We start from the raw sequence: 14628 nt of genomic DNA, 5'->3' as shown, positions 1-14628 counted from the left end.
CCTCCCAAAGTGCTGGAATTACAGGCTTGAGCCACCGTGCCCAGCCCCATTTTTTTTTGCTGTTTTTTTCCTCTTTGCTTATGATGAATTAGTGGTTACATACAAATTATTTTCATGTACTTGGTTGCACATGTGCTTGAGTTGCCTTATGGAAAATTCACAACTGTTATTCAGCCAGTACCCACTATGAAGGTGATGCCAATTATCAAAGTATTGAAATATTTTTATTCAGCTTGGTAGAAAGTCACTGCCCTGAATCCCCAAGTTCCCCTTCAGCTCCGTTGCAGTCCTGAGGCTCCTATTTAGTCACTGCTAAGGAGCTACCCTCTGTCTTGCCTGATGTGTGTGTGAGCCCTCAATCAGCCCTGATGGCTCTGGGTCTCTGACTGTCCCCACAAACAGAGTAGCTCCTGGAACCCCAGCAGACAAATACCTAGTGTCCATCTGACCTTCTGGGGCTGTAGCCATCAGTGCTGTGAGTCAGAGCTCCCCTGGTATCACATATGTATGGGCATTTGTGAGAAATGGAGTGTCCTGTCTGTACTGGTTGTTAAATATTTTGACTAGGAGTGGAATTAAAGTCTTCAGCTTTGATAGGTGGGGCCAAGGAAATTTACAGAATGGCTTCACCTACCAGAGCAGCAGTGTATAAGAGTCCTTACTGCTTCACGTCCTCATCCATGCTTGAAATTAGCAGACTTATAAAATTTTCTTAATCTGGTGGTATATAAAGATATCTAATTGTGTTTTTAATTTGTATTGATCTGATTATTGATAAGGATAAGCACCAGTCTTGTACTGGAGTCAGCTCAAACTGATTTTGTTGTGGTTACTCTATTAACTACTGAGAGATGTTTAGAAATAATTATGATTACTCTGATTACACTGTTACACATTGAGTATGTGTATTGAAGTATCGCATGTACTTCATAAATAGGTACAGTTCTTTTTGTATATATTAAAATCAAAAATAAAAATGAACAAATAATAATAAAATTATTTCAAATAACTAAAAATTAAAAGAGACAATAATACATCATTATTATGCATTGTTAATTTCTGATAGTGCTTTTTTTTACTTTGCATATCTTGAAGCTTGATATTACATGCATGCAAGTATTCTGTGTTCCATGTGTTTTAAGAAATTCAACAAGGTATTTTTACCATCTTTCCTTGGCAGTGTATTTTCATTATTACATCATTTCTTTTAATTGTCCCCTAGTATTCCTCTATCTCTTGAATATTTAAGTTGTTCTATTAAACTTTTTGAAAGCATAATTTATACTCTTTGTTTCCACTTTTTCACTAACCACATTTCACTCTTAACTCATTTGATTTTCATCTTTTTGTTCTATTGAAACTGTTTTCCCCAATGCAATGTGTGCCTTTTTTTCAGTTTGCTCTGATTGGAACATCTACCGTGGCCATCTGGGCCCACTAGCCCCTTAATGTCTCCTTAAGGTATGTCTCCAGGTTCCTATCTTGCCTTCCCCACTCTTTCTATTTAGATATCGTCTTTTTCCTTTTTGAATCCCTGTAACACTCATGTTTGCATAACTTTTCAGGCTTACACACAAATAGCCAAATGAAGCAAAATAAGTTTTGCTTCGTTTTGCCTTACATTCTGTTTTTTGTACCTTTTTTGACAATCTCTTTCCTACCTGTAGTATCCTTAACTGTAGAGATTGTATTGTATTTACATTTCACATCTCAAGAGTGTACTTCAGAGCCCCCGCAAAATGCTAGGTGATTACTAAATGCTGGCCAAATTGAATATTGACCTTGGAAACACGATCGGTGCTAGCATTATTGTCTTTTTTTTGGGTCTCTCCTTCTATGCTGCACTTTGATGAACTTCTTTGAAGGTAAGGATAGTCTTTTCCTTTCTGTAAATATCAAAGGACCTGCTAAGAATTATTTTGAGAGAAGGGAGAAGAGGTTTCAGAATAGTAAATCCTGGACATACGAATGTGAAGGCTTTTTCTAATGGTTAAAAAAAAAAGCATTCTTATGAGAATGGTTTTACCTTTTACCTTTTCATTTTGGACTTCTAGATGCTTTCAAAACTCCCAATGTTTTATATACCTTTAGAAATATATTTTCTCTCCCATTATATTAGCATAAATAATAATATTTTATAATAGTCCATCAGTCTTAACTTGAATACCCAAATAGCACATTTGAAACCCAAGACGTTTCAAATTGAACTCATTGGGTTTCTGCACCAACCATGCCTTTCTCCTTATTTTTAAAATAATTGTTTATTTTCTACATCTAATGACATATCTCCTTGATTCTAAAACACTTTCATTTTCATATTAAAATCTCTGAAATCAGTTGCTTCTTACTATCGATGGCATGTCAGAGTTTAATTGGCAGCATTTTTCTTTCATAGTGGTACATAAAATTATGGTGTATCTGACAATTGATGATAAGCCCCAGTGAAGTAGATGAGTTGTAAAAATGTATAGATTGTAATTCCTCAGCATTTCATCCTTTTTTTTTGGAGACAGAGTTTTGCTCTGTCTCATAGACTGGAGTGCAATGGTGCAATCACGGCTCACTGTAACCTCCGCCTCCCAGGTTCAAGCAATTCTCCTGCCTCAGCCTCCCAAGTAGCTGGGATTACAGGCACCTGCCACCGCACCCAGATAATTTTTGTATTTTTAGTAGAGAAGGGGTTTCACCCTGTTGGCCAAGCTGGTCTTGAACTCCTGACCTCAGACGATCTGCCCACCTTGGCCTCCCAAAGTGCTGGAATTTCAGGCATGAGCCACCATGCCTGGCCCATTTGTCTTTTTTTCTTCCCACACACTTTTACATTGGGGTTCATTTCCAATTTCTTTTTTTCCCATTTAAAAAAATTGAGATAAAATATGCTCAACATAAAATTTACCATTTTAACCATTTCAAGAAGTACAACTTAATGTTTTAAAAATATACTCACAATGTTATGCAACCATCACCACTGCTAGTTCCAGAACATTTCAGTCACCCCAAAAGAGGCCCCATATGTGCTAATTCCTCCTCCCATTTAGTTCAGGCAACCATTAATCTATTTTCTGTTTTTATTGATTTGCCTATTCTGGACATTCCTTGAAAGGGAGTAATAATGCTGGAGAGTTGGAAAAGTGGTGGACATGTTAGGGCAGCAGGAGTCTAGGACAGCCAGAGTGACATCATTTTAAAAAAAGCTCTATCTTAAAACTAGCAAGGTTTATTCCTTGCCAGTCATGACCTATGGTCCTAAGATGTTTACCACTAAGGAAGCAGTTTGGTAATGCCTGCAAGGACAGACTCCTACAACAGAAAGTCCAGATGTCACAACACCCATAACAATATATGCTTTCAAGATATAGTTATGCTTTGATGGACTTACACACTAAAATATCAATAATAGTTTTCTTTAAATCAATAGAATAATACATTTAGTCATGTTGTCAGCCCATCTGCACATAGGCACAGCTTAGTTTAATCTTTACATAGATAAGATGTCTATATAATAAAAACTTAAAACAAAGATAGTGCTTTCCTCTGCTTGCATTTTGAGGATGCCCTGCTGGGTAACAGAGTGGCTTTCAGTAAACTATCTCTTCTCACAGAACCCTGAGGCTCACCCTGAATTTTTTCCTGTGTGAGCTCCAAGAACCTTTTCTTGGGGTCTGGATCTTGAAAAGACCCTTTTTAAGCAACATCTTCTGGGGACACATGAAGGGGCCTTAAGGTGAGACCCAATGCGGAGGAAATTTGGTCTGCACAGCACTCATTGGCCCCTCTGGTAAGTTGGGTCCATCTTGGTGCCCTCTATTAGGTTTAGGCAAAGCTGATATTCAGGTTAGAGCCTGAGCCCATGAGGTTAGAGTCCCTGGGGTATAATAAAAATGGAAGTAGTGCAAGCTCTTTGCCACTATGTGCTTTGGACTAATCCACTTAGTCCTCTTTGTGAGGTATGGAAAAGCTATAGTTCTCATCATTTTCCAGCTTGATGCCTTTTACTGCAGCTCTATGCTGGCCTCATATGGCTGGCCCAGAGGTTCACTACTTTCACTTTTCATGCTTGCTATCTGCTTACCACATCTGAAGTTCTCTGTTTCTCTTTTCTCTCTGCCTGCTTTGAATCTGCTGTTATTAGGCTACTGGTGTTGAGATAAAACTTGCTTCGAGTTACTTGGAGATTTTGTTTTTCTTGTACAGTTCAACCAGTTCTGGCTAAAATGTAAACATTAGAAACTCATTTGAAACTGAAGAATAAAAAGGTGAAAAAGCCCTTTCTAAAAAAGCCAACCACCTTCTAAAGACAACTTTACCCAAAATTTTGGTTCACAGCTTTCCTTGGATTACTTACTGGGTGATTTTCAATTAAGAAAGTGTATGAGGCTGGGCGCGGTGGCTGACGCCTGTAATCCCAGCACTTTGGGAGGCCGAGGCGGGTGGATCACGAGGTCAAGAGATCGAGACCATCCTGGTCAACATGGTGAAACCCCGTCTCTACTAAAAATACAAAAAATCAGCTGGGCAGGGTGGCGCATGCCTGTAATCCCAGCTACCCAGGAGGCTGAGGCAGGAGAATTGCCTGAACCCAGGAGGCGGAGGTTGCGGTGAGCCGAGATCGTGCCATTGCACCCCAGCCTGGGTAACAAGAGTGAAACTCTCTCTCAAAAAAAAAAAAAAAAAAAAAAAAAAAGTGTATGATACAGGAAAACATGTTTCTAAAATTGTGGAATGGCTTTATCTATAAAATGCTAACATCTCACAAACAGTTCAGGATTTCTTGCTTCCTAAGTTTTCGAATTCATGGATGAATGAGTGCCCTTTGTTGTCCCTTCCCTTCCCTTTCTTATCACTTTTTCTTTTTGCACTGTGCTTAGCCTGCTGAACCCAAGGAGACATGGAGATACGCTTGTTCCTTTATATTCCCCAGGTATTGGGAGATACAGGTCCATGCCTAGGGGTGTTGGATCCTTTGGGCCATGTCTGCTGAGGAGCCTGGAGTTATGGGATCACCCAGGTTGGCTGCCACCCTGTTAGACAGGGTTTTTTTTTCCAGTCTTTAGGGGTCTAGGGTTGTGTCTCCCTGATGGATAAGCTGTTTGAGGTACAGAGAAATATTTGTTAGCACCTACTGCTTCTTGGTCCCCTTTTCCTGCGGCATACTTGCTGTATGTGTCTCACTAGTGATGCATGCCGCCCTATTCTTGCATGCCCTGAAGTTGATAGCTATCATTTTCTTTCTGGTCTTGATGATTTTTATTCTTTGAGTTTTTTAATTTGGCATCTCTCTGGATAGCACTGGAGAGAAAAGCCTCCTGGGATCTAGTGTTATTGAGAAAAAGAATGATTTTGTCAAAATCAGAAGTTATCTGAAGGTCAACTCAAATTATGAACTTGAAAATGATTACTTTTGAAACAAGCTGGGAAAGAACCAGTAAGTAGGGGAGAGAGAGACGTGAAGAAAGTTATCGATATGAAGATATACTTTTTGGTAAGGAGGGTTTTTAAAAAAAAGAATAATTTTGTGTGAAAAAGTATCTTGTATGGTAAATTTCTGTCCTAAAATAAAACGACTGATTAAGAAGGAGGGAAGTTTAGGACAAGTCAGAAAGCCCAACCTTGTTGTAGGTGGTCTGTATAAGTTGTGATAAGCTTTGTGAAGGTGAATTTATGAAAGGAATTTTGTATGTGATTAAGTTGGTTATAATTTTTTAAAAAAATTTATAATAGTCTTTTTAGGATTAGTCTCCTATGTTAAAACAAGATTTCCTTAAGGTGTTGATTTACTCTTAATGAAAATGCAAGAAATTTTAGTTTTAATTTTATAATCTATTTCTTTTAAAAATTTCTCAATCATCTGTGTCCTGCTGCTTTCAGATTTTTCTCCCCTTGAGAAAGCCTAAGATAACAACTTTCTCCTTCAGCAATTTTTGTTAGCTCCTGTACCTTTTTTCTTCTGGTTCCAACTGTCGTTGTGGCCTAATGCTAAAATGTTTTATTTTGCAAGTTTGGAGAAGCAATGCTTACCTCCAGTATAATTTGATTTCATACTCTTGGCTTTTCTTGATATGTTTAAATTTTCAGTGTAATCAGAAAACTCATGCTCTTCCTAAGAATCACATATTCCCCTGCTCTACTGATAACCCTGAACACAACTGTGTCTTGTTAAATTCAAGTACTTTTTTCCCATCAAGTTTGACTTCCAGATTATATAAGTCGGCTTCTCAAAAAGAGAAGCAGTCATGTTGCAGAAGTTTTTTTTTTTTTTTTACTTTTTGGTAACTGACTTTAGAAACAATATTTTGTAATACCTATGTGTTTATTAGGTTTTCAACTGCTTTAAAAAACACTTGAGATTTAAAAGGGCTAAAGTTTTTACGTCCATATAACCTGTGTTGTCTTTAAAGTCCTTTAATTACCACTTTGGTTAAGTGAGTACTATTATTTTACAATGACCTGTGCTTCTGTTTTGATCAAATGTTTTAAGCCTTTGTCATTTTAAACAAACATCCACAAAATTAAATCCTAAATAAAGTCTGACTAATTACTGGGGATTATTAAAGCTATAAAAATCAATCACACAAAGTTATAAAATCTTTTTACAGCTTCCAGTCAGGTCATGGACTTCATTATCACCATCTCTGCCTCCCTTGAAAAAGGTTCTTATCAGGTACTATTAATTAATCCTGTGCTATTAAGTTACAGGGCTTTGACTCCTTAGTACACATATGTTATCTAAAGAAGGGATTGACTCATGCAAGTATCTACTGTCAAACTCAGGTTAACCAAACCTTGTCTCTGGACCTGTACAAAGGCCACGATCAGAGTAAACAGTTTTCATGAAACACAGGGACACACAGGCCTGTATACAAAACCATTAATATTTGTTTAATAATTTTGCCTTTACCTTAAATAATCTGTATTTTTTTTTTACCTCCAGAATTTGAAACTATTAAATCCCTCTAGGCCCAGAGACTATCGCATGAGATTGTAAAGGCTGGTTTTGAGGAATAAAATTAATTCAGCCCCTCAAAATCGAGGATGGTACACAGATTCCTAAACAGATGAACAAAATGCTGTGATTTGTATAGCTAATTGTTAAAAGCCAAGATTGCAGTAGGTCAATGCACAGAATTTATAGATAAGTCAATTTTGTAACCTTGCTTTTTGGCTTTTGGCTTTTGGCATTTATTTTGCATAAAAGAGGTTTTAAGGTTAATGAGTTCCTACCCCCTTCCATTCCCATCTGGCCTAGAGCATTTAGCTGGCTATTAAGTCTTTTGACTCTCAGTCCCCTAGCCATAGAGGTTCTACGAAGGGCCATGATGGATCTGGGACAGATTACACAACTTCGGGACATGATAACACACATTCAGCATCTATATAGGATAAAATAAAAGCTTGGCATACCTTGACAAAAAAGAGGGGATATAAATGCAATAAAATAAAATAAAATCCTAAAAACCCAAGCAGAATGAACTCTTCTCTTGACTATAAAGAATAATAATAATTTTTAAAATCTTTAAGGAGTCGTTTAGGCCACGACAGGAAGTTGGGGGTCACATATGTCTTACTATACGTTCCCCACACCCCTGACCTCAGAATTAAGGCACAGCTGACCAGCATTAACATTAAAATAGTGATCATAAGATTGACAGAACAGACTCTTCCTTTTTTAGGATTTTAAATATTTATTTTCAAAATTGTGTTAGTTTTGGGGGAAAAGGTGGCTTTTGGTTACATAGTTAAGTTCTTTAGTGGTGATTTCTGAGTTTTGGTGTACCCATCACCCAAACAGTATACAGTGTACCCAATATATAGTCTTTGACCCCTCAATCCCCTTTCACCCTTCCTCCCAAATATCCAAAGTCCATTATATCATTCTCGTGCCTTTGAGTCCTCATAGCTTAGCTCCCACTTATGAGTAAGAACATACAATATTTGGTTTTCAATTCCTGAGTTACTTCACTTAGAATAATGGCCTCCAACTTCATCCAAGTTGTTGCATTGGCCATTATTTCATTTTATGGCTGAGTAGTATTCCATGGTGTCTATGTTCTATATTTTCTTTATCTACTTGTTGGTTGATAGGCACTTATGTTGGTTCCATATCTTTGCAATTGTGAATTGTGCTGCTATAAACATGTGTGTGCATGTGTCTTTTTCACATACTGACTTTTTCCCTTTGGGTACTGGGATTGTTGGATTGAATGGTAGTTCTATTTTTAGTTCTTTAAGGAATCTTCACACTGTTTTCCATAGTGGTGGTACTAGTTTATATTCCCACCACCAGTGTAAAAGTGTTCCCTTCTCGCCACATCCACACCAACATTTATTATTTTTTGATTTTTAAATTATGACCATTGTTGCAGGAGTATAAGGTGGTATCTTACTGTGGTTTTAATTTGAATTTCCCTGATAATTAGGGATGTTGAGCATTTTTCTTATATGTTTGTTAGCTGTTTGTATATCTTCTTTTGGGAATTGCCTATTCATGTCCTTTGTCTACTTTTTGATGGGATTTTTTTTTTTCTTACTGATTTGTTTGACTTCCTTGTAGATTCTGGACGTTAGTTTTTTATCAGATGCATACTTTGTGAATATTTTCTCCCACTCTGTGGGTTGCCTGTTTATTCTGCTGATTATTTTTTTTGCTGTGCAGAAACTTTTCAGTTTCATTAGGTCCCATGTATTTATTTTTGTTTTTGTTTCATTTGCTTTTGGGTTCTTGCTCATGAAATGTTTCCACATGTCAGTGTCTAGAAGAGTTTCTCCAGTGTTATCTTCTAGAATTCTTATGATTTAAAGACTTAGATTTAAGTCTTTGACTCATCTTGAGTTGACTTTCATATGAGGTGAGAGATGAGGATCCCGTTTCATTCTTCTACATGTGGCTTGCCAATTATCCCAGCATCTTTTATTGAATAGGGAGTCCTTTCCCCATTTTATGTTTTTGTTTGCTTTATCAAAGATCAATTGGTTGTAATCATTTGACATTATTTCTAGGTTCTCTAGTCTATTCCATTGGTCTACATGCCTATTTTTTTTTAAATTATACTTTAAATTCTGGGATACATGTGCAGGTTTGTTGCATAGTTATACATGTACCATGGTAGTTTGCTGCATCCATCACCCTGTCATCTAAATTAGGTATTTCTCCTAATGATATTCCTCCCCTTGCCCCCCACCCACTGACAGGCCCTGGTGTGTGATGTTCCACTCCCTGTGTCCATGTGTTCTTATTGTTCAACTTCCCCTTATGAGTGAGAACATGCGGGGTTTGGTTTTCTGTTCTTGTCTCAGTTTGTTGAGAATGATGGCTTCCAGCTTCATCCATATCCCTGAAAAGGACATGAACTCATCCATTTTTATGGCTACATAGTATTCCATGAATTATATGTGCCACATTTTCTTTATCCAGTCTATCATTGATGGTACATGCCTATTTTTATACTAGTATCATGCTGTTTTGGTAACTATAGCCTTATAGTAATAAAGTCAGATAATGTGATGCCTCTAGATGTGTTCTTTTTGCTTATGACAGCTTTGGCTATGTGGGCTCTTTTTTGGTTGTATATAAATTTTAGGATTTTTTTTGTAGGTCTGTGAAGAATGATGATGGTATTTTGGTAAGGATCGCATTGAATCTGTAGGTTGCTTTTGGCTGTAGCCAATTTTCACAATATTGACTCTATAATACCCATTCAAGAGTTTGAGATATGTTTCCATGTTTGTGTCATCTATGATTTCTTTCAGCAGTGGTTTGTAGTTTTCCTTGTAGAAATCTTTTACCTCCTTGGTTAAGTCTATTCTTAAGTATTTTATTTTATTTTATTTTATTTTATTTGCAGTTTTTGTAAAAGAGATTGAGTTCTTGCTTTGATTCTTAGCTTGGTCGTTGTTGGTGTATAGTAGTGCTACTGATTTGTGTACATTGATTTTGTATCCTGAAACTTTGCTGACTTTATTTATCAGCTCCAAGAGCTTTCTGGATGAGTGTTTAGGGTTTTCTATATATAGTCATACCTTCAGCAAACTGCAACAGTTTGACCTGCTCTTTTTAAATTTGGATACCCTTTATTTCTTTCTTTTGTACAGATCTCAGCTCACTGCAACCTCCGCCTGCTGGGTTCAAGTGATTCTTGTGCATCAGCTGCCTGAGTAGCTGGGATTATGGGTGCATACCACCATGCCTGGCTAATTTTTGCATTTTTAGTAAAGATAGAGTTTCACCATGCTGGCAAGGGGGCTCTCAAACTCCTGGCCTCAAATTATCTCCCCACCTTGAGCTCCCCAAGTGCTGGGATTACAGGTGTGAGGCACTTTAGCTCTAACAGATTCTTTTTTTTTTTGGGGGGCAGCATCTTGCTCTGTCTTCCAGGCTGGGGTGCAATGGCACGATCTTGGCTCACTGCAACCTCTGCCTCGCAGGTTCAAGCAATTTTCCTACCTCAGCCTCCCAAGTAGCTGGGATTACAGGCACCTACCACCGTGCCTGGCTAATTTTTTTGTATTTTTATTAGAGACGGCATTTCACCATATTGGCCAGGCTGGTCTTGAACTCTTGACCTCAGGTGATCCACCTGCTTTGGCCTCCCAAAGTGCTGGGATTACAGGCGTGAGCCACCCTGCGTGGCCAGAAAAGATTCTTTATGGCAGCAAGATGTCAAATTATAAACAGGATCTAAGACCATGCCAGGTATGGGTTAAGTCTCCGCCCAGGGTAAACGGTGTCATATGTTACATGCATATTTGCTCAATATGCATGCATCAGGACCACATCCATATATATTCATAGCTCCCCTGTTCAATGAGGGGACTTAGTCTTATTAAAAACTTGGAAAGAGGTAATCGCCCAAAGATCAATTATAACCCAAGTGGAAGGGTCCCTATCAGGTTATTTTTAAGCACCCCCACTGTTGTTAAACTTCAGCTGAATCACTAGCTGGGTACACATGTCCAAAATTAAACCTGTTTCTTATGAGTACCTGAAGGCATCTGAGAAAATCACCACAACCCACACTTGTGAACTCCTAGAGGACCTAAAGGTGTGGTTTTACGAATAAACAGATAAGTAACATTCCTACTCTTTCCTATAGGTACTCAATCTTCTTAACAACTCCCATCCCACACAGGTTTGCATCCGCAGCAGATTCCTATGGCTATGTGGTCACCCATTTGATAGGCCTATAAAATACTTGTCTCTCATTTGAGATTGTGAAACCCATGGTAATCAGTGTATATGAAAATGTTTGGTTCAGGGGTCAATGTACAAAATAACAAGCAAAGTCCTCTAACATACAGTTATGTAGCATCACTCACCTGAGAGCTAAGTGGACAATTGGCTTTATATTGGCTGTAGTTGGAGCATCATAGAGAAAATTTGCCTATTGTTAGGCAACTCTTCAAAACTTTATTTCTTCATTTCTAAACACTGTCTCATAAAATGGGGGATGCTTTAGATAAATTAAGACTAGCACTAGATTACCTATTGGTTGAAAATTGGCACTAGATTACTTTTTGGCTGAACAATGAGGAGTATGCACCATAATCAATATAACCTGCTGCAGTTGTGTAAATAACCTCAGGTCACATAGAGGAAGATACACAGAAAATACATGAACAAGCTGTCTGTTTGCATAAATATAACCAAGGCACCAATTCCAACTGTATCTGGAGGGGAGATAGATTAGAACAGGGAGGGGAGCATCACACACTGGGGTCTGTTGGGGGAAATAGGAGAGGGACAGCGGGGGTTGGGGAGTTGGGGAGAGATGGTATGGGGAGAAATGCCAGATATAGGTGAAGGGGAGGAAGGCAACAAATCACACTGCCATGTGTGTACCTATGCAACAATCTTGCATGTTCTTCACATGTATCCCAAAACCTAAAATGCAATAAAAAAAAATTAAAAAAAAAAAAAAAAGTACTCTCCTGAGTCTCAACCTCCCAGTTGTTGCCCTTCCTAGGACCTTTGATAGTTATCTTATTATTAATCTTTGGCCCTTGTTATTTAACCTCTTGTAAAGTTTGTGTCTTCTAGATTACAACAATTCTACCTAAAGATGATACTGACACAAAGCTTTCAATCCATCCCATCTTCTGCCCAGGAAATAAAGACACACAGCCTTTAGGCCTCAGAGATCAGGCATCTAGAGATTTTTACTCCTCCAATACTTGGCAGGGTCTATGCCCGTAGACTCATCAGGATACCATGTAAATGAGGACCTCCTCTGACTCCCCAGAGGCCAACTGCAGACCCTTATGAGAGAATCCTGTCCCAAAAATGAACATCCACTCTCAGCAGGAAGAAGTTAACAGAAGACCAGGCTTTGCCCTTCATCTCCCCTTACGATTATGGGTCCTCTTGTAAGTAGAGGGGGGAGTGCTAGGAAAGCAGGAGGCTAGGTGATCCAGAGTGACACCATTTTAAAATAAACACCATCTGAAAACTAGTGAGGCGTTTACACACATTCGTTTAGGCAAGTATATCCTTATGTAACTGGAAGAAAGAGCGTTATTTTAGAATCTGGCTATAGTTTGTAATAATTGGCCAAAGGAAAAAAAGTTCACATTGGTGTAGGAAAAGTACCCTAACAGTCATGGGTAATAATGTGGGACAGTGGTTCTGGTCAGTGATTTGATGGAAGAGGTGTAGATAATATTTTATTGTAAGTAATAAAGTAGGAGAAATATTTGGTCTTTTGCTTTTGGGTGAGTACAACAGTCGTGCCATTACTTGGAAGAGAGGATGAAGGAGAAGAATAGGCTTCAATAAGATGAGAGAGAAGAGAGAAAAATTCTGTAAATGGAGATGGCCAGGGAACACCAGGGCAGCAGAATCTAACTCTAAAGTTAATGCTGTTGTCTGTTCATATTGCACTGTAATCTTTCTGTCTTTCCTAAACCATCATCGAAGTCTGTTATCCACCAGGGCCTTGGGTTGGTGGTACTTTGAGAAATGGCAGAGAGGGAAAGTACAGCAAATGTGCAGTGTTGCAGATGATAGGAGGAAAGCTGGCCATTGGGATAATTGAAAAAATAATTCAGTGGGAGTGAGAATTCAGACCATGTAAATATAAACCCAAAGAAATACTCAGAAAGCATGGAGGAAGTACTTTCATGGAGATTTTAGCCATTTTCTGTGTGGGAGAAGTAGTGAACGAAAGGTGAGGACATAGGCAGGGCAAATATATGAATTACATTGGTAAAACAGTTTTTCCTTCCACCAAAGCCTTTAGTTTTTATTTTGAATTAAATCTTATTATGCTTTTAAGCAGTACAAATGGAGGCTGTTTTCTATGGGTTATCATTTTCTAGGGCTCTGTTATGTGTTAATATAAGGTTATTTGTTATCAAAATACTTGCAGAGGGGTTAAGAAAATTTCAAGAAATAAAAAATCTTTCTATTGAGCCAAAGGGAAAGCTCTTCATGAAGATTTCATTATAGAGGCTCTCTAGTGTTTGTCCTCATTTCCTGAAATCTCACGTGTATCTGACTGCCCTGGTGCCCGCCTCAAACATTCATGGTGGGAATTATATGAGCAGCCTGGAGAATCTGAATCCCAGTGGTCTCGCTCCATGGATCTACTTTCTCTTAAAAATCATTCCCCTAAGTTTCTGTCACTTGGCTGCAGTTTAGTAGACATCTCTACATCTCCAGCCAGAACAGCACCAGAATTTCAGGATCAAGGCAATAGAGTCTGATATTAAATTCTCTCTCTCATCTATCTATCTATCCATCCATCCATCTATCATCTATCTATCATCTATCTATCTATCTATCTAGCTAGCTAGCTAGCTATTATCTATCTATCTATCTATCTAGCTAGCTATTATCTATCTATCTATCTATCTATCTTCCACAGAACAATTTTTGGGATAGTACCTTTGGAGTCTCATATCTGGAATGGTCCTCCATGCTGATTCTCCTGGGTGATATTTCTGTTAGTTTGAACAGTAAGCACACTTTATTACTGTTTCATCTTTTTTTTTTTTTAACTCTTAGACTGATTTTATCATGTGTATAAAACATACTCATACCTACATCCCAAAGACAAACAATAACTCTCAGAAAATATGTGGTCTAAAACTGTACTGAGGAGAGGAAGAGGGGACACTTTAATTCCCACTGAATTAAAACGAGGTCACCACACAGCTTTCACAAATCTACAAGTCATTCTATTTAGGCTAAATCAAGTTCTCTCTTGGGCCAGCCAGAGCACAAATAATGGAGCAATTTGACCCTTCAATGACAGATCTCTGATTTCCAGAAAAGAGACTTTGAAGTACCCAGTTCTAGTAAATAATCAATTAAATTTTCAGGTGAATGACCTCTGCTCCTGTAGTCTTTATTGTGAAGAAGGGAAAGAAGGAGGCTTATCTGTTTGATAGTTTGATTTATATAATAGGGTTTGTTTCTGTTATAATTCTTGTTTGATATTTAAATTATTAGCTGAGAGAAAGCTTCTGTTTGGTTTTATTTAGTGGGAAGAAACCTACTCTCATTGAGTGCCTAGTTAATATCAGATACTTTGTACACATAATCAATTTAATCTTGACCGTAACCTTGTAAAGTAGGTATTATGTACCGTATTAACAAATAAGATAACATGCTTACCCTGTTTGATCTTTTCA

Source organism: Sapajus apella, unplaced genomic scaffold (assembly GCF_009761245.1).
Source record: "Sapajus apella isolate SASKATOON/1434 unplaced genomic scaffold, GSC_monkey_1.0 scaffold124, whole genome shotgun sequence".
In the NCBI taxonomy this organism is placed as follows: domain Eukaryota; kingdom Metazoa; phylum Chordata; class Mammalia; order Primates; family Cebidae; genus Sapajus; species Sapajus apella.
The sequence above is the reverse complement of the archived record's forward strand: the minus strand, read 5'-3'. Positions refer to the sequence as shown.